Source organism: Python bivittatus, unplaced genomic scaffold (assembly GCF_059951505.1).
Source record: "Python bivittatus isolate LINGU-HERP-01145 unplaced genomic scaffold, Pbiv_v1 ctg000330_np1212, whole genome shotgun sequence".
In the NCBI taxonomy this organism is placed as follows: domain Eukaryota; kingdom Metazoa; phylum Chordata; class Lepidosauria; order Squamata; family Pythonidae; genus Python; species Python bivittatus.
The window spans coordinates 38,375,041-38,400,374 of record NW_028277058.1 but is presented as its reverse complement, the minus strand read 5'-3'; the positions used below and the strand labels follow the sequence as shown (position 1 = coordinate 38,400,374).

At 39.3% G+C, this 25,334-nt stretch overlaps 1 protein-coding gene across 1 annotated transcript in view; it reads right to left on the bottom strand.

Moving 5' to 3' along the window:
* The window catches only part of ELFN2 (extracellular leucine rich repeat and fibronectin type III domain containing 2), a 92,468-nt gene extending 67,775 nt beyond the window's left edge, over positions 1–24,693 (bottom strand). The window contains exons 1-2 of the mRNA XM_088141551.1: positions 24,477–24,693; positions 14,370–14,548 (exon numbers count right to left, since the gene is read on the bottom strand). The gene's annotated coding sequence lies outside the window, so the exon portion shown is untranslated. The remainder of the gene's footprint in view (positions 1–14,369; positions 14,549–24,476) is intronic.
* Between the last annotated feature and the right edge of the window lie 641 nt (positions 24,694–25,334).

Below are 25,334 nucleotides of genomic sequence, written 5' to 3'. Positions count from 1 at the left end.
TCATGGATCTCACGATTTTAGTAAAACACAAAATAAACATAAGCTCCCTCCCTCTGAGATCCTCCAGAGAAAAAAGGGGTGCCAGAACGGAATGCAGCTTTGCTGCATGCCATAGCTAATTCTTGTAAAGTTAAAAGAAATGTAAAATGCTGGTGCCAATATCTGGTCAAAGGGGGAGTGGGGGAGAGAAAAAATGGAAAAAGAAACAAAAAGGGAGTGAGTATAAGGGGGAGAAAGAGAAATAAGAAGGGAGAAAGAATTGGAGGAAATGGCTAAGAAATGGGGGAGGGTAGAACACTCAGGAATATGTGGTACCCCTAAAGTGTGTCTGTTCTTCCTTCCTCCCTCCCTCCCTCTTGTTCATCCTGTCAATTCCACTAGGAAGGCACATTACTGCCTCTTAATGTACCCGCTTTCGTCCCATTATTAAATGGCTGTGCAGATAGTTCTGCCTTGCTCCTTTCCTCTGCTAAGTTCACCACAAAGACATGGGGCTGGGAATGGTGCTGGGCTTCCCTTTGCACTTCTGGCATGCCTATTCCATGGCTGCTCTGTTGAGGAACATCTAAGAATCCCTCCCCGTCCTTCCTACTGAATCCTCACTCTGTTTTTAGAATGGAAAACCACAAGCTCCCTTTCTCTTTGCAAACAAACAGTGTCTTGAGGCAGAACAGTTGCCTCAGTCCTGGCACGCAGAAGCCTTACTGAGCCATGGCCCTCCTGCTATTCATATTATTTACAAGGCTTGCTATATCACTAGCTAACCCAGGCATCAACATCACACAAGTCAATCCCGAGCCACTTCAGCTCCTGCTAAAACAAGTGACCCATCCGAGACAGAAACAGCTTTATAGATTTAGGTTTATTCTGGTCATGTATATATAGCAAAAGACAGCATTAAATTCTATCCAGGAATATAAAAGAAATATCCTGAAAATCTCTCTCTTTTTCCTTTACATTAAGAATGTTTCTAGGGCTTATTGGTTATGAAGCTAAAAGAGTTAGGGAGAAAGCTTTTAGCTGTCAAGTGGTGAGGCTTCTGTTCTGTAGAGCTACCTTCTCCAACCTGGCCCTGTTCAAATATGATATATGGTATATGGTAACTTTCATAATATTAACATGCTAGGTGGTGGACTTGTATCAAAAATTTCTGGTGGCACCATTTAGGGAAGATTGCCATACCACTTTTTACCTTCTGCCCTAACAGAAGTAAAATGAGGGGTTTTTTACAGAAAAATATCCAAGGGACTGTTTTGCTAAGGTTGTGGAAGATCTTCATATGCCCTCAGCAACAAACTATGACAGCTTTTATCCTACTCCCCATCCTCTTCAATATCTGTGTGAAGCCACTGGAGGCAATTGTCAGGAAATGCAGAGCTGGGTTCCATCTATAGGTGGATGATCTAGTTCTCTTTTCCATCTGTGACATTGGCCTCTGTGGACAAAACCAGCTTGGACAAGCTTGTAGATGAGATATAACAAACTAAACTGAATCCAGAAAAGTCTAAGGATTTGGTTGTTATCAATAACTCTACCTATTTGAAGGGGTGGGTCTTTTCCTGTTCTGGTTAGCGTTGCACTCCTCCTGAAAGAGCAGGTTCATAGCTGGCAGGTACTTTTCAGTCCCCTGCTGTCCCTAAATTCTGAGGTGAGCATTGTGGTGAGAAGTGCCTTCTTTCAGTTGCACATGTTTTACCAACTTTGCCCCTTCCTAGACAGAATTTACTTGGCTTCTGTGCTCCATGGGTTGGTTACCTCCTGAACAGATTATTATAATGCACTTTACATGGGGATGCCTTTGAAGAAAACCCAGAAAGTGCAACAGATCCAGAATGTGATGTCTATGTCCTGTCTGGTATTTCCCACTGGGAGCACATGACACCTGGCCTGGCCTGGTTGCTCCTTGCCTTTCGTACACCAAATTCAGATGGCTTGTTTTAACATATAAATCCCTTTATTGCTTAGCTCTTGCCTACCTAAAGATGGGACTCCACCATTATGTGATCAACTGGGATTTCTCCTCCTCCTCTGTAGGTATATTATAGGCACAGCCTATAAAGGAAGCCCAGGTAGAAACAACCAGGACCAGGGCATTCTAAGCAGAGCTACCAACTCTGTGGAATTCCCTTCCCTTGAGAAATGGACATTGTTCCTACTGAGTGATTTTAAGAGAACCCTAAAGTCCTCTTGAATAAGGAAGCATCCCCTTCCTAATTTTACACTTGTATAACTTTGTACGATGGCTGGTTTGGATTTTATGTCTATTTTAGTGGCATAATTTATTGTTTTATTATTGTATTAATGCTGTTTTAACGGATGTAACTTGTTGTGACTTAACAGTATTTATTGCTGTATGGTAAAGCACCACAGGCTAGCTTGCCAGGAGTGTGAGAGTATAAATTTAATGATAAATAAATAAATGCTACCCTGGAAGAAGAGTGGAAAACCAGTGTGAGAAATATATTCACAGTTCAGAATTGTGTGAGAGCATTTATTGTTAATAGAGAACATGGAACATTCCATCTGAGTATATTTTTTATTTCATTCTATCATCTGCCTGGCTGTCTGTCTGTCTATCTATCTATCTACAAACATTTGTAAGCCACCTATTCTCATGACTCTGTGGTATATGACATTTTGACAGTTTGCTTTAATATTCTGATTAGAGGGGTCCTGAGAACCAGGGAGTGAATGAAGGAGCACGGGAGACAGGAAAGGAAAACTACAGTACTAACAGGAATATGAAGGGATTTATATGTGGAGGAAAGGGGATTAAAAGGGATGTAGAGGAAGACAGAAAACTGGGGTGGGGGTTGATATAGGGAGATACAGGAAGGGAAAGAGAGACAAAAAGAGAAAAAGGCAGAGCAAATGAGCCTATGAGTGGGAGGGGTGTGGCGGGGAGTGAGAACACAGAAGCAAACAAGCTGCAGGAAATTCTAAGGAAGTGAGAAAATAATTGCTACCCATTGTTATCTGTTAAGTTATTTCACTGTTTTTATTCACCACAGGAGTTGGGGCTGGGGGAGGGGGGGGGCGACAGAATTTTCTATGCCATTGGCAGAATTTCAAACAACCAAAATCTTTAACAGGCCTCAATACTCTCCTGGCCTTTTAAAGAAATAATTGCTATGAAGGGTCTTCTTATTACTCAATACTCAAGCTTGGTCAAAAAGGCATCACTTGCTGGTTTATTTCCTTGGACAATCTGGGATAGGAGGTGCTTCAGACAATGAAACACAGTTTCTACCCTGCCCCCCCCCCCCGCCTTTAGAAAAATTATCAAAATATTTCAGCAGCTTATATGAGATTTGCCTTAATCTTCCATTTGGAGACTCATTTGGTTCATACATATTTAATTTCATCAGTGCCATAGCACTGAATGTTCCCAGATGATTCGTCGAGCTGGGGGTATGGTTTGGGTAGATACAACTAGTGCTGGTGAAACAATTATGAGAAAGCAGTATCATCTACATGGCAAAGGGAGTTCATGTAGAAAAGCTCCAAAGGTGAGAAACATTTCAAAGATTATTTTAGATTGGTGAGACACTACACAGCAAAGTGAAATGAAATAACAAGTGACAACAGTGTTAGTGCAGCAACAGCAGCTTAAAAAATCATGAGTATAAATACTTCTAACCTTTCTAGAACACACAGCTTACATCAGGGATGGACAAATCTGTCCTGTTCAATTTCACCTAGTTATTAAAATTGGTATGAAGGATCTTCCTCTTACGCAACTCTATAATATTCATAATATTTGCATGAAGATTTGCATACTTTCCTTTCAACTTCAATTTCAAATACCTTTCATAGGTATTTCTGTAAGTTGTTTTCTAAGCAATTTCCCCCAATAGATTGAATTTTGCTCTATACTTTCCCCAAATATATACATGTTATTGGACACTATTACCTAACGTTCCTATTTTTTTGCACTTCTTTTCAGCTTTGAACCGTAATGTGTTGATTTAAGTGAGCAAGAGCAATGTAGTTGAAATCAGGCTGAAATTGCGTACATTCACATAAATATTTGGAGTAAATAATTTTTTCCTGCTTAATTTCAAAAGCTATAGCAAGATGCCCTTTAGCACCTGTGTAGTTCTCAGATCCTGAGAACAGCTTCCTTTAAGTTTTGAAGCACTGCATCACCTATGGTTTTCCTGCATTTCTGGATGATTATTTATTTATTTGTCTAATTTATATCGCTGCCCATCTCACAAAGCCAGTGGTGGCGTACAACAGAACTAAAACAATTAATAAATGCCTAAAGCCATTATCATTATTAATTATTGAAAACATTTAAAAGTATAAAAACAGAGCTAATACAAAAAAAATAGATGGGGAGATGTTAATAATAACTTGCTTGCAAAGTTCCTACACATAAATATATCCCCTGAATGTGTGTACTTGGTTTCCTGTATGTGATTGAGTTGGCAATGAATTTTTTCTTCTATCGCTCTCCTATATGTTGCCTTCAGTTTTTTTTATTCTTTTTAACCCAATGGAATGAGGACAGAAAATGTGGAATATATGGACTCAGGACTGTTCATTTGTCAATCTATTCATATATCAGCAATATAACCCTAAAAACAGGACAGGAATCTGGGTTGGTGGGAGAAGCCAACACAAGAAAGACTGGGTGTGAAAATGGGCCAGATCCAGGCTGGGGCTGTGGAGAAAAAACAATATGGAAAAAAATCCCCCAGTGCATTAGGATGCTGTTGATTCCATTCTTAAATTGCCCTCCCTCCCTCCTATATGACCCAGAGTGGAGCTGCTACTAAGGGGTTAGGAAAAAATCCAGAAACCAGGCTCTGCACACTTTTCCTACCTTGGTATTCTTTCCAACTCAGTCAAGTAAAGGGGGGGTGTAGAATGACCATCTGTCCAGCAGTATAGTAACTGGAAAGAATGGGACCAAATTTAGTGGGGGGTGGAAGCTGGCAAAAGAAACAGTGAGTTCAAAAATAGGCCAGAGCTGGCTGAGAGCTACAGAGAAACAATTTTCCCCCAAATTCCCCCAATGCCTCTCTCAGAAAAGCAGTAGGACAGAGGTTCAGAATGTTGGCACTTGCTCTAGTCTAAGCCCTTTCTCCTTCTTTTCCAGTCCCTTGACTCAGAGCATATGCAGCCTATGCTTTTCTACTGTATGCTTTCCGGTGCATACATACATACATAGACAGCTGCAACATAAGAGGAGAGAAGAAAGACACACACATACAAATGCACACACAGATGCAACACATTACTTCATTGCACAGATGCTTCTATGGCTACTGCTGGTAAGGGGGTTGGAAAGAATTCCAGAAGCTACGATCTGCGTGCTTTCTCTACCTTGTTTTCATAAATTTTTGGCAAACTCATGCATTCTCTGTAGCAAGTGCACCTGCTTCTTTTGTATTCTATTTTATTCCCCATCATAAAGACAATAGGAGCTGTAATTTGAACAGTTGAACAACCTATAATCAAGAAGAAAAACAACCCAAACCATCACAAATCTCATCTTTAGAAGAAGGAAGAACAGATATGGTGTGATCTTACTGTCAGATTTAGGTCACAATCCTGTGTACATATTCTTCAGAAGTCAGATTGAGTTAACAAGGGCTTTCTTCAGAATAAATTTATACAACACTGAGTTCTTTGGGATTTTTGTTCTCCCTCCCTCCCTCCCTCCCTTCCTCCCTCCCTCCCCTCCCCTCCCCTCCCCTTCCCTCCCTTCCTGAATGGCATACTTAACTAAAAAAAAAAACCCTGTCATTTTTACATATAATCAAATAATAATTAAAAAAATAGTAGAAATTAAAGAACCATATAACAAGTTAAAAAGCACCATGAAGGAAGTGGTTTGTGACATGGGGTTTTTCCAGGACTCAAAACTCCTGCTAAAGGAGGTGGAAGTCATGGTTACAGGGACCTTTGCCCAGCTTCAGTTGGTGCATCAATTATGATCCAACTTGGACCAGTGTGCCTTAATTTCAGTAAGTCATACCCTGATTGCCACCAGATTGGACTACTATCATATGCTTTAAGCGGAGATGATCAAGGATTTGCAGCTAGTACAAAGTGTGATGGCAGGGACTTGAGGCAATGGTGGACTAAGATGTCTATGAGAAGCAGAGACAACGCTGCGGTGAAGACCAATGGCCAGGCGACAAGCCCAGACCAACAGAGCCTCTTTGGACAAGAAAGGCCGAGAGATTGCCTACTTGTGCTACAGACGGCTACTCCTCACAAGGACACTGCAGGATTGTGGTTGACTCATTGAGCCTGAGTGCTGGGAGATTCAGGAACGACAACAAGCTCACGGCCACAGTGGAACCTGTAAGGACACTGATTTCATTAAGCCTCACTTTTGGATTACAACCACTCTAATGCTAAAAGAGATCTTGTGACCAGCAGGTCAGAATAAAATCACCTGGTGAGTTCATTCCAGAACAAAGAAAAGAGTTAAATAACAATTTAAAGAATTTAAGCAACTTAAAATTAACAGCAAAAAGCTTGCTAAGAATTCAATCTAAGAAAATTTTAAACAGAGTGAGAGACCAGTCAAATTTGAAATCTTATGACTTTTGCTACAGTATTTTTAAATTTAAATAAATAAAATAATACCTTTGTGTGAATTCAGACTGCTTAGACTTTCAAAGAAGAAACAATTGCTGGATTTTGCAAATAAAGAGATAAAGGAAATTTGAGACAGATCATGTGATCATAGAAATATGGAGTACTAGAGGGGACCAAAGACTTACAGACTAGACAAGGGCTGAAAGAAAAAATCTTTCCTTTTACTTTTGTGCTTGATGAAATACCGTCACTAGAAAAGCAGTGAAACTTACAAAAATGGCAGACAAAGGTATTACATTTGAAACATTTCAAAGGAACTTCAAGGAACTGGAAAAGAAATTCACAGCTACACTAACAGCATCAATATCTGCTTATGTGAATGTATCATATAAAAGGGATCTCAAAGAAGAGACAAAAGATGAGATGGAAAATAATTTGGAAGAATCTGTAGGATGACTGAATGGAGTGGTAAACCAAATTAAAGTTAAGGTAGAAGTCTTGGAAAACAAAATAGAGGTTGTGGAAAGCAAAATAGAGATAAAAAATAGAGAGGTAATACAAATATTAAGTCAAGAGATGAAAAATGACCTAGGCAATGGCCTACTATTGGACTTACAAGAGAGGGCTATTAAGCTTTTAAAAAAAATTCTAGGATGGGAGGAAGAAGTTATGGATGGAGACTAGGTCCTATGATAGAATCTTAATGTCAAATTAAGGATTGAGAATGTCAGAATATTGTGCAAAAGAAAAAAATATAATTGACTTGTTTGATCAGGGATAAGATAATAAACATTCTTATAAAATACTGGAAACTATGAACATTTTGCTGAAATTGGATAGGACTGTTAATGATTTTTGGATTTGCTGATGGAAAAAGGTTGAGATAAGGGAAGAACTGATCTATGTAATGCAACTTCAAAGGGGGAGAAGAGATATTAAGCTTACTCGTAACTGCTGTAAAGAAGATCAGAAGTAACTTCTTTAAATATCTTTTTCTTTCTGTTTTTTCTCTCTTTCTGTCTCTTTTCTTTTTATTTTCTGTACTTTCTATCCCTTCTGTTTCTACTTTTCCTTTCTTTTCTAATTTCATTTTGTATTATCTTTTATTACTATTAAAATTTTCAATAAAGGTATTGCCAGAAAAAAAAAAAAGTATGGTGGCAAGAATTTTGGGAAGAAAACCGGCTGGCAAATTCTGGGAGTTGAAGTCCACACATCTTAAAGTTGCCAAGTTTGAAAAACAGTGATCTAAAGGGAGCTTACTGAAAGTTTCCTCTCTTCACAAAGTACATGCGACATGGAAAAGATGGCAGGTGTTCTCTGTAGTAGTTCCCACTTTGTAGAATACCCTCCCTCCAAAAGTTTGTATGGCTGCCACCTTATTGAATTTCTGTATACAAGTTAAATTTATTTCAGAGTTATTGAAATTCATTCATTCATTCATTCATTTGTTGTGGCTGCCTCTTCTGGGCTCTGAGTTTGACTTTGATGTTCAATATTGCTTTAATGCATGATTTTTATTTTGTTTTCATGTGGCGCACCAGCTAGATTCCTTTCAAATTGGGGTAGATTATGAGCCCTATAAAATAAATAAGGAAGGGAGGAACAATAGGAATTCGGAAGTACAGTATGTAAAATTATTGTACTGTGTAGAGAAAGTATTTTTCATTGTCTCCTAATACTAAAAGTTGGGGTCACCCAGTGAACTTGGATGGTGGGAGAATCAGGACAGATGAAGGGAAATATTTCTTCACATTGCACAAAATTAAGCTATAGAATTTGTGACAAGAACCAGTGATGGTCACCAACTTGCCTTTGGAAAACTTGCATTGTTGATTTTCTTGGAAGGTTCCAGAGATCAAATCTTCCAGAATGAAGATTTTCAAAGATTTTCAGTTTGCATGATTTTCAACCATTGCTGTATCTGCAGCCCTTAGACTGACATACTTGGGGTAAATCTCAATTAGCCCTTACTTCTGAGTAACCATGCATACAACTAGGCTGTTAGTCATAATGATTTAACAGCATGACCCACAGCTGCACTTGATTTAAAAGTACCAACTTGAAATCCTTCATTTAAATCATCAGTTTTCATCTGTTCTCTTATTGTTACTATGTGGTTATATATTTTTCAAAATAATCACATTTATGGTTGTCAATACTTTTTATGACTAATAAGACACCTTTGATAAAAGCGTTGCTCTGTGTATATAGCCTAATATTTTTATATTGTTATTATTTTGGCATTTTAGTGTAGTTATTAAAAGATAAAAAGCTGTTACTTGAAACATCAGAACTATTCTGAGCAGAGATTAAATGGGTAGGCCACTGGTTTTATGACTCAGAAAATTGTTTCCTTTATCATAATAAATGGTAAACCATAAAATGTTTACAATGATCCAAACATTATTGGGCATTTTTGACTATGCCAATCCTTTCCACCAGCTGAACAGCCATTTGCTACTCCACAATAGCATTATTAATGAAAATATATGATCAGTTTTGAGTTCTGAATTCATCTGCTTATATGTATATAAAAGTAGCCTTTAATTCTACCCTTTGGTACCATTATATCAGAACCTAGAGCTTGATAATCATCTCTAAAGAGTTGAGAGTGGCACTGTAATGCCACTGTTGCCTGATGTAGATACATTCGCCCCACAATTAACTTTGGTCAAATGGCATCAGCTCTATTAAAAATTGCTATTTCTCCAGTCTTGGTGAACATCAAGTAGTCAAAGACATCCATCACTGAAAGCACTACATGATCCAACTCTCTCATACCCTAGCTCTCTCAGCCTATCTTATGTCACAAGGCTCCTGTGAGGATAACATGGAAGATGAGAAGTTCTAAATCCAGATACAAGACTTGAAGAAACTATTAATCAGGGACCTTCATATAAATCAACTATTGAGCTTATTTTCCCTAAGTGAATGGAGCCACGTGCTCCCTTATTTGTTCATCAGCACTAGCAATCAGGGAATGATAAGAGATTAATGGTAGGATCGTGGCCAGGAAGAGTGAAAGAAGGAGCCTGGGCTGAGAGTAAAGAGCTTCAATTGAACATCAAGCCTTATTGGAACAAACTATACATTTACTTCTCTTGAAAGTCTTGCAACTGTTGACTGTACTTTTACCACCCCCAGGAAGCCAGATGGGCCTGCTCAAGGCCTCAACAAAGCCAGATGTGGAAGGCAATGTTCAAAGAAACCTGCCAAACACTGAAGCAAATAGAGCAGGTCATAATGCATCAGAAGCAGAAAGTGACAAATACACTACTGAAAGGTGCCTGTAATCTCTCCAGAAGACTTATTTGGACAGGAAAGCAAAACCACAGAAAAGTTTTATACAATTTTTGAACAAAAAGTATCTTCTAATACAAGTGGAGGAGAATTATCTAACATTTCTTCTGCATTCTATAAACTTACTGACTAATAAGTGAAGTGAAAAAAAGGACTGAGTAAGAGGAAGATAGTTATAAACATAGGAAGCAGAGGGAAGGGTGATTCAAGCATATTGATTAGCTACAAGAAGGCAATATATGTGTGTGAAGATGAAGTTGGCCCAAGCTGTAACTCCTAATTATAGAAAAAGATGTGTCAGTGATGAGCAGTTTCTAGACATTAAGGAAGGACAAAATACTAAAATCTGTTTTGCTTCATTTCTCAGTTTTCAAGCCTTATATTTGTTTTGCACATTACTTTGTGAATATTGTTATTATGCTATTTTTAATAATATTAATAATGTTAATACGATTGTTAATAATACTATTATGGCTGAGGCATTAATGGTTGCCAGATTGCAACCCAGAGAATTACGCTCCATCTCCTGACCTAGCAGGCATTAACTCCCATCTTTTCATCCATCCTCCTGCCTTGTCTGTTTAAATAAGCAGGATTCCCAGTTTGGAAGAAGAGACTCACATGAGCTATGAAATTAGTTGCTTCATTTCGTACATGAAGTCACTAGACTTGGGGTTGGACTCAGGGATCTCCAAGATCCCTTCCACCCTTTACATTACATTCTTTGAAAATGATTGCATCCAATACCAGAGCAGATAGGCTGTAGGTAAGGTAGAGGAACCATACCAAATGACAGAGTGAGGGTGAACAACCTGGATCTTCTCCTTTCCATCCTCACTACCTATTGCTACAAGCACTGGAATATATGCCTATAGATGTGTCTCCTTAGGGTCTCCATTGCCTCTATGTTTTATGGCATGTGGATTCCCAAGCCAATCTGATCACTGATGGCAGCTTTTCAAGTGTATGTCAAAAGCCCATCCAGGCTGACTTCAGCACAAAGCTTTGATGACTATGCAAGCTGATACTTCGCAGACTGCCTGAAAGCTGAGGTTGCCACAGGCTAAACTGGCCTTGAGAACAAGCTTTTACCTGGCATCTAAAGGGATCTGCTTATGGCCTCACTGGCCACAACATTTAACCTGAGTTATTCAAAATAGATGACAATTGGAAAGGTCAACAGCATGCAAGTGGAGCCTACTGCTGAGAAGCAAGCCCAGCATGAATGGTCTCCAGGAGAACTCAGTCGTGTTCTGCCATTATCTGCCAAATCGTTATTATTTATACCATCCGCGTGCTTGGTGATTTGTCAGATAACAAGAAGAAAGGAGGTCCCTGCTTGAAGCAGCTGAAATTCAAGCTTCAAAGCTAGGGAGACAGGAGAATAAGAAGACAGGAGACAAGGATGACAGCCACGAATATGTATGTCCTTAGGCTTAGGAAGTTATCTCAAGCCAGAGATCCTTTTCACATCATGAAGGGGAAAAGTTCAATGAATGCAAAATAGTAATCCCAGCCTGAGCAGGGTCCTGAACAATAATAATAAAAAAGCAGCTGCGCTGCACTCCGGCAGCACTGTATTTAGTCTTGCTTCAAAACAAGCATCTCCTGCTACCCTTTTCCTGCTGAGAGAACATGATCCAGGAAGTAGGATAAGGAGACCATAACCCTACTCATACGTTATATTTTACTAGGATAGAGGGTCACGCATAAGGAAGATGGGGCTATATCTCAACCTCTCCGAGCTGACTAGAGAGATCTGTAGGGGACTCACTTTTTTACTCATGATCATCTGACATCTAAAAACAATCCAAGTTCCCTGCATGCTTAGGAATCCTGACAGCACAGAATTCCCAGGCATGTGATTTCTCTTCTGTTTCAAGCAAACACAAGTGGAAGTCTACTGAAGATTTTTCTCAACATGTCTGGGTCAGTGACTTCAGCATCAGGATCAGTGCATGAAGGATACTGGTCCTGGATAGACCATACTCTGACAGCTATTCCTGATTTTTTCTCAGACATAGTGCCTGAACAGAAATAAGAACTGAACAATCTACTCTATTGCTACAACCCAGTCGAGCCTTGAAATATTCACTACGCCTTTATTTATTGATTTTGAAGTTCTACAGCCCCCACTCTAAGCATTAGTCACAGTGCATATACCAGAAAAGAACTTGGGAGCAATTATTTTGAAAATACTGAATGGATGGTCCTCATGGATAGTGACAAATTTTCACTCTCCAACAGTTTAAAAGTGTGAGTAGGAATATTTTGAATAGGTATGGGACAGATTCAAGGCTTACAAGTTCTATTTTATTTTTTTACCTGAACACCCTTCCCCATCTTGATGAAAAAAGTAGTGGGTGGGTGGGTGGGTGGGGGAACCTAAAGCATCAGTCTACTGGGTAACAGGCAGATGAATGTAGAACTTTCTGCTTGGCAGTCATCCTCTGCCAATTAGGCAATGTCTTTATTAATTGATTGTAGGCTAGTAACTTTTGTAAGCTTATTTACAAGAGTTCTTGAAACAACTGCCTATCTTACTCCATGAGCCCCAAATCCTGGGAAGTTCAGACAGTCACATGAGTTACTGGAGGGATTTCAACAAACTTTGGAGAGGTGGGGGGAATGTTACATTGTTGCTGTTGATTAACCCAGCCTTTCTAACCTGGTGCCCCGTCACCATGGGGCTGAAGCCAGTAGTGAATACACTTTTTCTTTTCTTTCTATCAATCTCTTTCTCCCCATCCAGGTTAGAGACAAATTGCTCCTGTGCCAAGCTGCACTGATTGCATGTAGAGAGGCTTTGAAATTAGGCTGAGAACGGCATATATGGAACTGCTTCAGCTGAAGAATGTTCTTCTTATAAATATCCTACAATTGCATCAAACTGAGTCGCACAAATTTTGGATACGTGCCCATACCCTGAGTATATACTTGAGTCAGACTGGACCATGTGATCATTAAATCACACAATAAGGTCTTGAGATCCTAGATAACAAGACTGCAGAGCAAGAAATGAAATAAAAACTTGGAAAACTACTAGGGTAGGTAGACTTAGGGAGTGATCCATTATAAGGCAGCATCATTTGACTTTCACTGCATAGGTAAATCATAATTATTTCTAAAGATATTAAGATCTCGCTGTACCACTGCTAGCTAACCAAGAATATTGGAAGCATCATGTAAAATGTTGATTTGCATTGAAACATCAGGAATTTGATATACTATAAGGCTATTTACTACATGATCACTACACAGTGTACTTATTTGTGCTTATTTGGCATATAAACATATCATTCATCTCTAGGGAAACTGAAAGACATTAAATTTACATAAGCACATGAATTTTATATACATTTTACACGTTAAATATACATTAACATCACTGAGCTGTGATTCCTATAAAGTAGCCATTTCCCAGAGGTCCAAATGGACCCACCCCTGCTATCCTTTAAATCAGGGTTCCTCAACCTTGGCAACTTTAAGACGGGTGGACTTTAAGGCTGGCTGGGGAATTCTGGGAGTTGAAGTCCACCCGTCTTAAAGTTGCCAAGGTTGAGGAACCCTGATTTAAATGAGCCTTGAAAATCTAGCTCTGAGTTAGGCCAGGCTGTGTGTCCACCTGGACTGGATTACATTTAGTATGTTTCTGGTATGTCTGTTCCTCCTGGCAACGGCCATTTTTTATTTATTTTTAATTAATCTAATGTATCAGTCTTTGTTTTTAATCTACATTCCACCCAGAGTCAATGTGAATTGGGTAGCCTTATAAATTTAAATTACAAATCATTATAAACTTTCCTTCCAATGCCAGCAAATAGTGTGTCAAACTAGTGTGTCAACAAGATCAACAACAAAGCACTGCTATGGCAACAATCTCAGTTGTATATTTCTAAGTGCACCTAACAACTCTGAATCTCATATTAACCTGAGTGGTAGAGCATATCCAGATAGCTGGGTCTTGTGGTCTCCAGCCTTGTCGTTGAAAGGTGATTCCCAAGCACATATTCAACTTCTGATAAATTTTACGCCCAGATGCACTGATGGGACATCACTGATGAACTGTCAAGGCCTGCACTGAATAAAGGGTACTTTAAGTGGCCTGCTGTACTTCTCCAAATGCATTGCAGACTTAGACAGCATAATGGAGCACTTGCCATCTCTTTACTTATCGAACAAAAAACAAAATGCTGCTTGCTTGACAGAAAAAGTGAGAGGTGGTATGCTCTGCAGGGGTAAGAAGTGGGGCATGGAAGGCCAGAAGTAGACAAGTGGGGAGGGAGAGAGGGAGAGAAAAGATAAACATGTAGACTGTATATCCTCCCCACTATACATCCCAGTTCCATGCTGAGCTGCTGAGGAAGGCTGGGAAGCAACCCCTGAACTAGGCATACTTTCAGTGGACAGTAAAGAGCAAGATCTCCCTCCAATGCACCTTTGTACAGAAAGCAAACAGGAAAAGGAGAGGAGAGGGAAAAATCCAGAGGAGAAGATTCTCTTACCTCAAATGCGGTGCTTTGAACATCAAATTGTGAAAAGGCTGCGCCAGGTAAATCCGTGTTCCTTCTGAGCTTTGGAAGAGAAGGATATTTAATCACATTTAGGTACGATCTGTGACTCGTTGATCTGGCTCTTTGATGGATCGGTGCTCCAATGGATTCATTGCTAAGCTCGTCGTCTTCTGCAAGGGAGAGAGGAAAGGGGGAAGAAAAAGCCTGAGAGTTGGAGGGTATATTCACTTCTTTCTTAGGTTTCCAATGGCAACAGGATATGCCACAAATGAATAGTGAGTGCATTTGAATGCATGTATGTGTGTGTGAGAGAAAAGAGGGGGAGAATGAGAGAGGGGCACACAGCTGCTGAATCCACAGGCAGTGTAACCTAGCAGGGTATCAAGGAAAAAGACAGGGGAATGTAGGAAACAGAAAGACCTATGGAAGCCGTAAAGCTGAAGTATATCAAACCACATAAAGAGTGCACAGCAGAGAAGAGTACATTTTGAAAAATTATTATTCTCTACCTTGCATTCCCTCTGGTAGGAGGGCATCTAGTCAATCTCCATTCCTTATATCCATACTCAGCCATGATAAATTATTCCTAGCCACTTCCTCAGCTGTGGAAGCAGGGCTTAAAATTGTCCGGTTGGCTTTACATCAGATAGTAGGCCAATGTGCAAACTGGGCCAAACTATCTATTCAGGAGAGTTTATTCCCTTAAAATCAAGAACTACAGTATTATATGGTTCTTTTTCTCAGTATTCCTGGTACTTGACTGGACCCTGAGCGAGCCTTCTCTCTTGGCTAGTATCAAATCAAGGATAGCAGGTCTTCCTGTGCTTTCCTTCATCCTCTGAAGAAAAAAGTTGTCAGCAAAACTAATCAAGAAGTTCCTGGAAAGATCCTGTTTAACAGAGTTTGTCTCCTAATATATGGTGGGTTAATTAAACCCCTCCATCACCATTACTTAATCTTTCTTTGAAAGATCAGAAGTTTGCTTTTGGAAGGCATCATCCACATATTCTCCTTTGCTGTGGAAACAATCATAGACACCAACAATATATTGCCTTTATTTGTTCCTCCACTTATTTTAACACAGATGGCCTCTACATGATTGCTGAGTTCCTTCACTTGAAACTCTGTGCAGGTATGGTTACCGTTAGTACAAAGTGAAACTTCACCTCCCTTTCTATTGCATTTATTTCTTTTGAACAAATTGTATTTTTCAATTGCTTTATCCCACTGACAGGGATCATCCCATGCTATTATATTAAATTTCCATTATTGTACTAAGAATTCAAGTTTATTTCCCACATTCTGAGTATTAGATGATAGATAACAAAAACCATGATCTTTCTGAGCTAGTGTTTTTAGTTTATTTTTTAATTTATTAGATTTATTCTCCCTTTTCTTCAGGAGCTCAAGATGGCATATACAATACTCCCTTCTCCAATGTTCTCTGCAAGAACAACCCTGTAAGGTAGGTTGGGCTAAGAGAGATTGACTGGCCCAAAGTTACCCCATGAGCTTCTATAGATGGGGATGGATCATGGTGTCTGGGTCTCCCAGGGCCTCTTCATTTTTTTTATAGAGTATATTAATAGACTGTATTACAGCAACACTCCCCATTCATTCATTCATTCATTCATTCATTCACTGTTAGCCACTGCAACCAAACAATTCTTGGCAGCTTACATAATCACTGAATACATTAAAATGTCCACAGTATAATATTAATAATATAAAAATAAAACTGTAAAAAATAGACATCAACAAAATCCAGTACAAATAATTGTTGCAAGGTCTTCATGTATCAGTTAAGGCTGCAATTGGTATACCAGTTAAAGCTGGATAAAGCCCCTCTGGCCTAAGCCTCCACCTGTCCATCAGTTGTGCATCCAGGAGGATCTCCAAGTCATGAACCTGCTCCTTCAGGGACAATACCTCACCCCCCCCCCCAGAAAAAAACAAACCCTGGAGATAACAGAAACCCATGAAGGACATACAGTAACTGCATCTTGCTTGGATTCAGCTTTAGCCTGTTTACAATGCCCAATGAAATCCTTATCTCAGTTTTCATTCCCAACCTCAGAAAATTCAGTTTAAAGTTCTCCTGATCAAACTCACTATGCTTCAGCAAAATACATCGTTACCAATTCTGCTGAGCTGAAATCCATTACATGCCCAGGATTTATTTAGAAAATTTACACAGCTCCCCATCAACTCTGGGAGGCAAACAGTCCATACAAAAGCAATATAAAAACTCATAACCAATTAAAATAATCTAATACAAGAAACAACCAAGGTACTACCGAACAATTCCATAAAAACAGACACATTTATATTGGGCTCCCCTAACACCCTGACTCTACCCATGAAGAAAAAAGCCAGGTTTTAACAGCTTCCCGGAAGGCCGAGAGGGTTAGGGGAGGGGCTGTTCCATAGGGCAGACATTACAACAGAGAAGGCACATCTTGGTCCCATAAGATGGTATTCTTTGATAGAAGGACCTGGAGCATGCCTACCTTGTTGGATTTGGTGGATACAGCAGAAACCCACAGAAACAAACAGTCCCACAAGTACCTGGGCCCCATGCCCTGTAGACTTCAAAGATGATAACCAACATCTTGAATTGCATCTAGAGCAATGCAGCTCGCATTGGAAGTGTTTTGCATGGGTGAACAGTACTTCAGTTAGGTAACTCTTTTTTTTAATAAAGTAATGTTTATTATAAGAAGATTTTATATAGATTTTAAAAACTACAGAAACATAAAAGAAAAAGTAGGAAAAAGAAGATAAAAAAGAGTAAAAGAAAAAGTGAAAGATAAAAAAAAAAGAAAGAAGATAAAGAAGCAACTTCTGATGTTTTTTGTAGCAGTTACAAACAGTAATTACTATCTCCATCCTCCCATATTACATATCATGGTTCCCTTCTTCCCATAAACAAACTTTTTCAATCAATAAATCCCAAAATCACCAGTTCAGTTTTATCCATTTTTAACAAAAACATCATAAAGGGTTTCCAGTCTTTTATAAAAGTAATTGTAGTTCCCTCCTTAATCAAACAAGTCAATTTAGCCATTTCTGCAAACTCAGTCATCTTCACGATCCATTCCTCCATTGTGGATGTTTCTGTAGACTTCCATCTTGGTAACTCTGATCATCTAGATAACTCAGACCATGGTCCCAGAAACCAAATCAATGCTATCTGCATAGTCAATAATAAACTTGCAGCATTCTTTCCCTTTCCAATCCTCTTCCATGGACTGGAAGGATGCATGAGAACATTAATGTTCTTAAGCTTCCTTCCTAGATCTTCAAAGTCCAGAGTGATATGGTTCTATCTATTCTTTGCAGTATCTTTGTCCCCACATAGCATAACAGGAAGGGACAATTATCACTGGAACTGCTCTGTCATATCCCTGATCTGTGCTCCTGGAAAGCAGCATACTTCATGAGCCGACAGGCCCAGAAAGCAAATATTTGTTTCAGTGCCTCATAACAGTGTATCACAGATACCACAATTTTTATCTTTGTCTTCTTGCAAGGCGCAGCTTTATTCCCTCTGCCATTTACTGTATATAGCAACCATCTACCTCCTCTTCAATCTATCCTTTTGTTCCCCTGAAGGGTTGTTTCATTAGCAAAGGCCAGAAAACTGTTTCTAAGTTCCAGCAGGCAGAATATCTTCTATAGCTCTTCCTTCTGACTGTCACTCTCATCCTCTGAGCTTTCTCCTTTAATTCTCTTCCTTAAGAGAAATGCTTCCTCTGTCAGCTCCTTTTGTAGTGTCTCCTTCACTTGAGCTGGTAAATCTTCATCTTCTCTCACCTGAAGTGTGGTTACTTGCTACTCCAATCTTCTGAATTTTTTCTTCAAGAACCACTACTACTTGCTGAAAATATATGTCAGATTGTTCTCTGGCAGGAAAATAAACATACCACAAACATTACAAGTCACAACTGTAGATGCTGTCCATCTTCACTTGTGTTTCTTAAGGTACCAACAGATTCTTAGGATAGGCAAGTACACACTATTCACTTAGAGCAAAAATGTGCTTGGGCTTCTCTCTTAAACTCCCTTGCCAATCTTATTGGAAAACTGCTTTCTGCTCAACCTGAAGACCCATCCAAACTTTCAAAGGGGTGCTGTATTTTGATAAAGGTTTATGAGAAGCATCCCTTCAAAGCTACTTCATACACAGCCCTAATTATGAAATGAAGCAACCACATTGTTTCAGTTTTTCCTCACTTCAGAAGCTTCCTTCCAGTGAATGGAAGAGTGTTTCAGTTAACTACTGGAAATGCCAGCAGAGGCTTCTGAGTATATGCAATTCGTGCAGAGAAGCTACTCCTTGTCATTGGCCAAGCATGGCCTCAGGGCAGACAAAATGCCATGTCAAGGCAACTTGTATTGCCTTTTCTCCTGGACAAGGCAAATCACCTCACCTCTGCCCCCAAAATGCATTGGCTTGCATTGGAGGAACACTAGCTCTTTAATTAACTCCATCCTAAAGGCTGCTCTGAACTTTACAATGTTTTGAAATCTCTCTAAAAAAGGGGGGGATGAACAAATAAAATAGAGCAACACAATGTACAAATGAAATTGAGCAAAGCAGAGGGCAGCAACACATGGAGCCCATAGACTAAAAATCATTATGAGGAGTTCCAGGATCACACAAGTATAACAAGCATAAAACCAGAGCAAATCAGACCCTGACACTACCTTGTTTGGCCTTTCCTCCCTAAATTACATTCCCAATTTGGCTGAAGATTTGCACAGCCTCAATATTCTAGTCAAAGCCATGAGGCCAAAAATGCTGTTGGGAGGTAGGTGAAACTGGCACCTCTCCTTTGTTCTCTAAAAGGAGACTGGCAGGCAGGCCTGGGAAGGCTTGTAAGTTATGAGCCCTTCCTTCAATTACTGTACCTTTGCTTAGCAAAATCCTGAAAACATTATAAGAATATTATGCTAAAAGGGAAACAAAGATGACCAGCCCAAGCAGGCATCAACCAAGGATGAGCTCACATCCTCTCAACCTCCCCATTCGCATGGGTGACTTTGGGATCTTAGCAAGGCAATGACAGACCTAGAAGAAATATATTTGCATCAGGTATGACTCGCAAGAGCTTTTGAGAGTTGTATGGCAAATATTAACATTTATTGGCTATATCCTTTGCTCATGCCTGGAGCAAAAGTCATTAACCAAACCAGACAATGAACTCTATTACATAATATTAATAATTGCTTTTGTCATTTTAGTTTTGTACTGGTTTATTTTCCGGTATGGTATCCCCCCCCCCCCGCTTTTAATACCCTGTATATTATTTATTCTCTCTCTTTCTTTCTCTCTCTCCTTAAAAATCTCATCATGCATTCTTCTTTGCATGCAAGAGCAAGAATGCAAGAGCATTCTTCAGCAAGAGCTACTTAAACGAGAATTAGAAATTGGAGCAATACTGGAAATTGATCAGGCTGATCAAATATTAGACTCATCAATTTTTAGTCAGAGTAGAAAGAGCTGCTGATCTTTGGTGGAAAATATTTCTTGATTGGAGCCTGTCTTTCTCTATAGAACCTTATCTTATTGTGGTAATATTGGTCATGCAAGTAATTATTGGAGGAATGGGACAGCTTTACACAACTGGCTATGTTCCCCACCCAAATAACAAAACAATTACACATATTTTCTTGAAGATAGCCTGCAGCTGAAAGAAGAGGATCCATTCTAGATAAGAAGGCTCTGTTAAAATTTAGGCAATAAGTGAGTTTCTACAAACATTCTGCCCACCATTCTTGGTGAAATATCTTAATATTTTCCAAATTCTGGTATCACTTTAAAAATGCAGACATTGTCTAAGGACAAGAGATAAAGAAGTAATAACCAAACATAATATATGCTGATTTGTATCTTTCTATTTAAGCCAAAGGGAAGAATAAGTTATATCCCACTAATTTTCCCACTATTTCCCCATTAATGACTTAGCATCTTCATAACATTATTCAATCATTGACGAAGCATGGTATCAAAGATGTGTAAAGTCTTTATTCCCCTCTAGTTTGCACTGATAAGACCACACTTGGAGTACTATGTACAATTCTGGGCACTACATTTCCAAAAGGATATTGACAGTTCAGATACAGGGACTTAAGGCTGAAGGAACTTGGGTTGTTCAAGCTCGAGCAACAATTGAAGGGAGACATGGTAATAGTGTTCAGGTACATTAAATGGTGTCACGGGGAAAATGGTAAGGAATTATTTCCTATGGCCACAAAAACTAGGACCAGAAATAATGGATATTAGTTGCACTACCTAGGTTTTATTTAAATATAAGAAAAAACTTCCTGGCAGTAAAATTTTGCAACTTTGGGACATTCTACCTATGGAGGTTTGGATTCTCTCTCTCTGGAGCAGCCACTTCTCAAGGATGGTTGAACTAGTTTTTCTGCACATTGCAAAGGGTTGGACTAGTTGAGCCTCGGAGCATCTTCCAATTCCACAATTCTTATGATTTTATGAAGTGGCATAAATCACATCCTCATTACTTTTATTTTGGCACAGTGATGGTTGGATGACTCTAGAAGACACTACCTATTGCTAGAGATGGAAATGACTTATACATGTATAAGATCCAATTTCTATATTTTTAAAATTTTTCTAATGCTGAATGTGAAAGAAACTGACTAATCTTGAGACACTGGAATAATCTGTAACTTCAGTGCTCAAATTATAATATGATGCCATTCTTGCCAAATTAAATCACCCAGGGAAGAGGAGGGAAAAACTTTTTTTTCTCTTTTCCTCTTACAATCCAACACCTTATTAACGGGTGTCCAAACACTGAAGCAAGTATTTGATGTGTGTGAGTGTGTGTGTGTGTGTGTGTGTGTGTAATATTTAAGTTTGCTAAATTCCCCAAGGAAAGTTTAAAAAATGGCCCACTTGATCCAGCTAGTCAGAAATGAACAAGAATTCCTGCACAAGAGAGCAACTATTCTCTCTTGCTTTGCCTTTTTTTTTTTTAATCCCAAAGGAACCTCAGTCAGCTTCCATCACATCCAGAGGAGATTTAGGAAATCTCAACGAAGTAGCCCTTTCTTTCTCTCACTCCCCTTTTCTTCATTCAAATGAAGCTTCCAACACGTACAAACCAGCAGACAAAGACAGGTAACTCCTGTTCTAATTGATCCAGAAACTAAGAATTGCCTTTTCCGTATGTCCTTTTCTTAATTTTTCCTCCTCCACAAAGAAACTCTGTCCAGTGTTCAATCCAATGGCATCTGTAACAAGCCACAACATTAAATGACATGTGCATCATGACATCATCACACAAATGGCATAATCACATAATGATATCTAATGCAAGGATATGCATCACATCATCTGCATGATGACAAGAAGATTCACATGTCATCATTTACCTCTCTGCCCTGTCGCCCACAGATACCTATGGCTTGATCCCAACAGAATTGGAGGTGTGGGAGGCCCTAGTTCATTACACCAACATACAAAAAACATTATTTGAAATAGTCTGGAGGCGTATTCAATAAACTACCTACTTACTTACAAGAGATATTAGTGCAAACACTGAACATGGAGACAGAAAATACAGAAGCTGACTATTTTCAATCTCTTTGGAAAATGTTGTACACAAAGAACAATCATCAACAATTCATTATTGTTGAAATGGCAACAGCAGCCAGATCAACATTACACTGAGACTAAAAGGGATTAATTTGTGTTCGTGAGCAGGGAGGAAAAGAGAGAGTTAGTCTGCTGCTATTCTCTAATGAACATGTCTGTTCTAACATGATGGAAGTTTCTCCTTCATAGCTCTCTATAATCCAACTTCATTAGGGATGCAGATTGGAATAATTTCTTGTACATAACCTATGTAATGATTCTGAACCAAATATTTTCCTTTTAAACCTGAATAATCTCTAAAAGCAGCTAGGTGTTACTGATAAGCACTCTGTGCTGTGCTGCATACTCAAAGTTCTACTAATGACCAGTCTTTTTAAAATTTTATATGACCCAGCAATGCTCTGTAGATGCATCCCCAGTAGGCCAGTCCTACACTCGTGCTTTCCCCTATCTGCCCAGCATTTCCTGCCCCACAATAATTTGTGGACTGTGCATCTGAAAAAGAAGCATTCTCCACTGAAACAAATCCTCCTCTTTCTCCTCTAGTCTTCTTCTTTTGGCAATAGATATGCATAATTTACCGGCAAAGAAGAATCTGAGGTTCCACCAAATCAGAGCGATGTGAAGTTGGCTGATGGCTGCATCCAGGATGTGATTGCAAATCCTTAACACAATGAAGAAAGGAATAAATTCTTTGATATTAGGCAGGTGGTTGGGAGGGAGAACCCACAGGAGTTCATGTATTAAAAGGGATACAGAGGAATAGAGCTTGATGGGAGAATGTAAGAAAAGCAAAGGGAGACTTATGCCAAGTGACCTTATGCAAAGCTTTCTTAACAAGAATCTGCACAAAGACCATATTTGCATATATGTGTAGCAGAGAGTGACTGCATGAGCAAATAAACACATACGTGAAAGCTCTCCATTTCAATTCCCCAAAGGGGTTGCATAAGTACAGGTAGATCTCAATTAGGGTGGTTAATGAATCCCACAAAATGGTCGTATTATTCAAATTCACAGTATTTGAAGTGATATTTCTATGGAAAATATGGTAATTGGTTCCAGCTCAACAGAAATAGGCAATGAAAAATGTAAATCATAATTTTTTATATCTACAGTACATTAATGAAATATTACAGTAAAAGATAAAAAGAATATACTTATAATTTAAATGTATGGTTCACAAAGTCACAGCATAATTAGAGAAAGGAAAATAAAACTAAAAACTTCTAAATATCATTCCTAAAGGTAGGCTTACACTGACAAAAGCATCTTTTATAAAACTTGTACTGTTTTCCTCTGACAGAATTTTTCTCTTCTCCATTTTGCCCATGCAGAGATTAGCAGCGCCTAAAACTCCGACCGCAACTGCACGCGCGGTAGCCTTGCATTAATTGAATTTTGGGCTGCATTAAATGCAACCTGGTATCAATTTACAGTTCGCACTACATCGAATCTTGTATTATTTGAACACGCGCTAGTCACGACTACCTGGTCAACAGGAACATTAGATGCAGTTTTGAATTCTGTGTGAGATTGTCTAGCAGATCCTAAATTAAGACACTGCACGCCTCTCTACGCGAGGATATGTTAGAAAGAGCGTGGTAACTTCGGTTGGTACACCAGGCAGGGATATATCTAGCCTCCGCTGACTACGTCGCTCCTAGATTCAATTTAAAGTAGGCCAACGGCGGCCATTAAAACTAACTCCTTCCTTACCGAGAAGGGGTGTAAACCTTTTAAAGGCCAAGGGTCGCTCCAGACTTTGAGTGGTATATGAAGACCAAAAAGTAAGCAGTACCAGAACAAACATTAAATTTAATTTCGATTAAATACTGTTAATGTTGGACAGTGACTGCGGGTAATTTCTACTTTCGTTTGCCCCCAGCGCTCTCCCGGTCGGTCTCTGTATTCCAGTACAGGAAGCTCATCCACCGCTCGGGTTCAGTTAGCGAAAAATATTGTTTGATACTTATTAAACTTCAGCAAACATCAGAACCAATTACAGCTCCCTGGCAAAATGGGAGAAAAGGCAGGCAAAAGTAGGGAGACGGGGACAATCAGAGGTCTTGGCACTTTGTGATCACTTCACTGGCATCATCCGTTCATCACCCTCCTGTCCCTTGTGGGGTTAAACTCAATGGTCAGCTAGGCCTTTCTACGTCAGTCTTTGGAGTGGTGAGGTATAAGTGACCACTTTATCAGAAAGCAAGCAAGGGGAGTGGGCTGAGGAAGCCCCCTAAATTTCCAGTTTATAGCAACATTTAAAGAAACTCTCTTTGTATCTAAAGAAACCCTCTAGATTTCCCCAAAGGCCAACCTCCTGATTTCAAGAAGCAGTTTGTTGATGGGAAGTAGCTGAGGAGGACTTGGCTTTATCTTCAAAACACCCTTCTTCACATCCCTCAAAAATACATCTTTTGCATTATTCTTGATAACTAATGCAGGCTAGTGAAAAGGAAGCATACCTTGGAACAGTATAATCCATGGCACCCCAACCAGCACTCGGCTGTTCCTGCCATCTTGTGTGGCTGTTTCAAAGCTATGACATCACTGAGAGCTATCTAATTAGTCCTGTGTCAGGAAGGTGCTTGATAAGGCCTCAGAATGTAATGTTTCTTTCAGTCTTCTCTTTGATACACACAAGATACCTGGGAATTGGCTCCCTATACTCCACTTTTGAACTTCTCTTCATTTGCTGCTGTATTTTACAGACACACCAAAGGAACTGGGGTCTGTTATGAACAAAGAATGAGATGAATGTAGTGTGTCTTAGGAATGACTGTCTAAATCCACTGGTATGAAATCTGCAGTCTGCTCAGAGATGGGATTGCTTGTATATGTGTCTGAAAGAAAGAGAGAACAAGAACATTGACACAGAAAAGGATCATCACCACCCTTTGCTAGTGGCTCATCCACTATCCATTTTACCAGGCCATAACCACTACAGCCTATATACTGTTTTGAGATACCTCTGAGCATCTCCATGTGTATATCCATATAATGGGGGAGATGCGAGTATCTGTATGTCTATAGTACAACATGATACAAAAGTGTATAATTTAAATAAATAGCATTTTTAATAGTTTGGAAGCTTCCCCGGGTAGTGCCAGAAGGGTAGATATAAATATTTTCATAAAATAACATTAATAAATGTGCTTTTTGTACCAGGAGAGAGAAACAGAAACTTCTGATCTATATCTAGACAACCAATGTACAACCTCTAAATGTTGCACATACCGTCAAAGACTTGCTAATATCTTTCATGAAGAGATCCACCCCAGTTACTGCTCCCTAGATAGCCCCTTCCACTGGTACCCATTGCT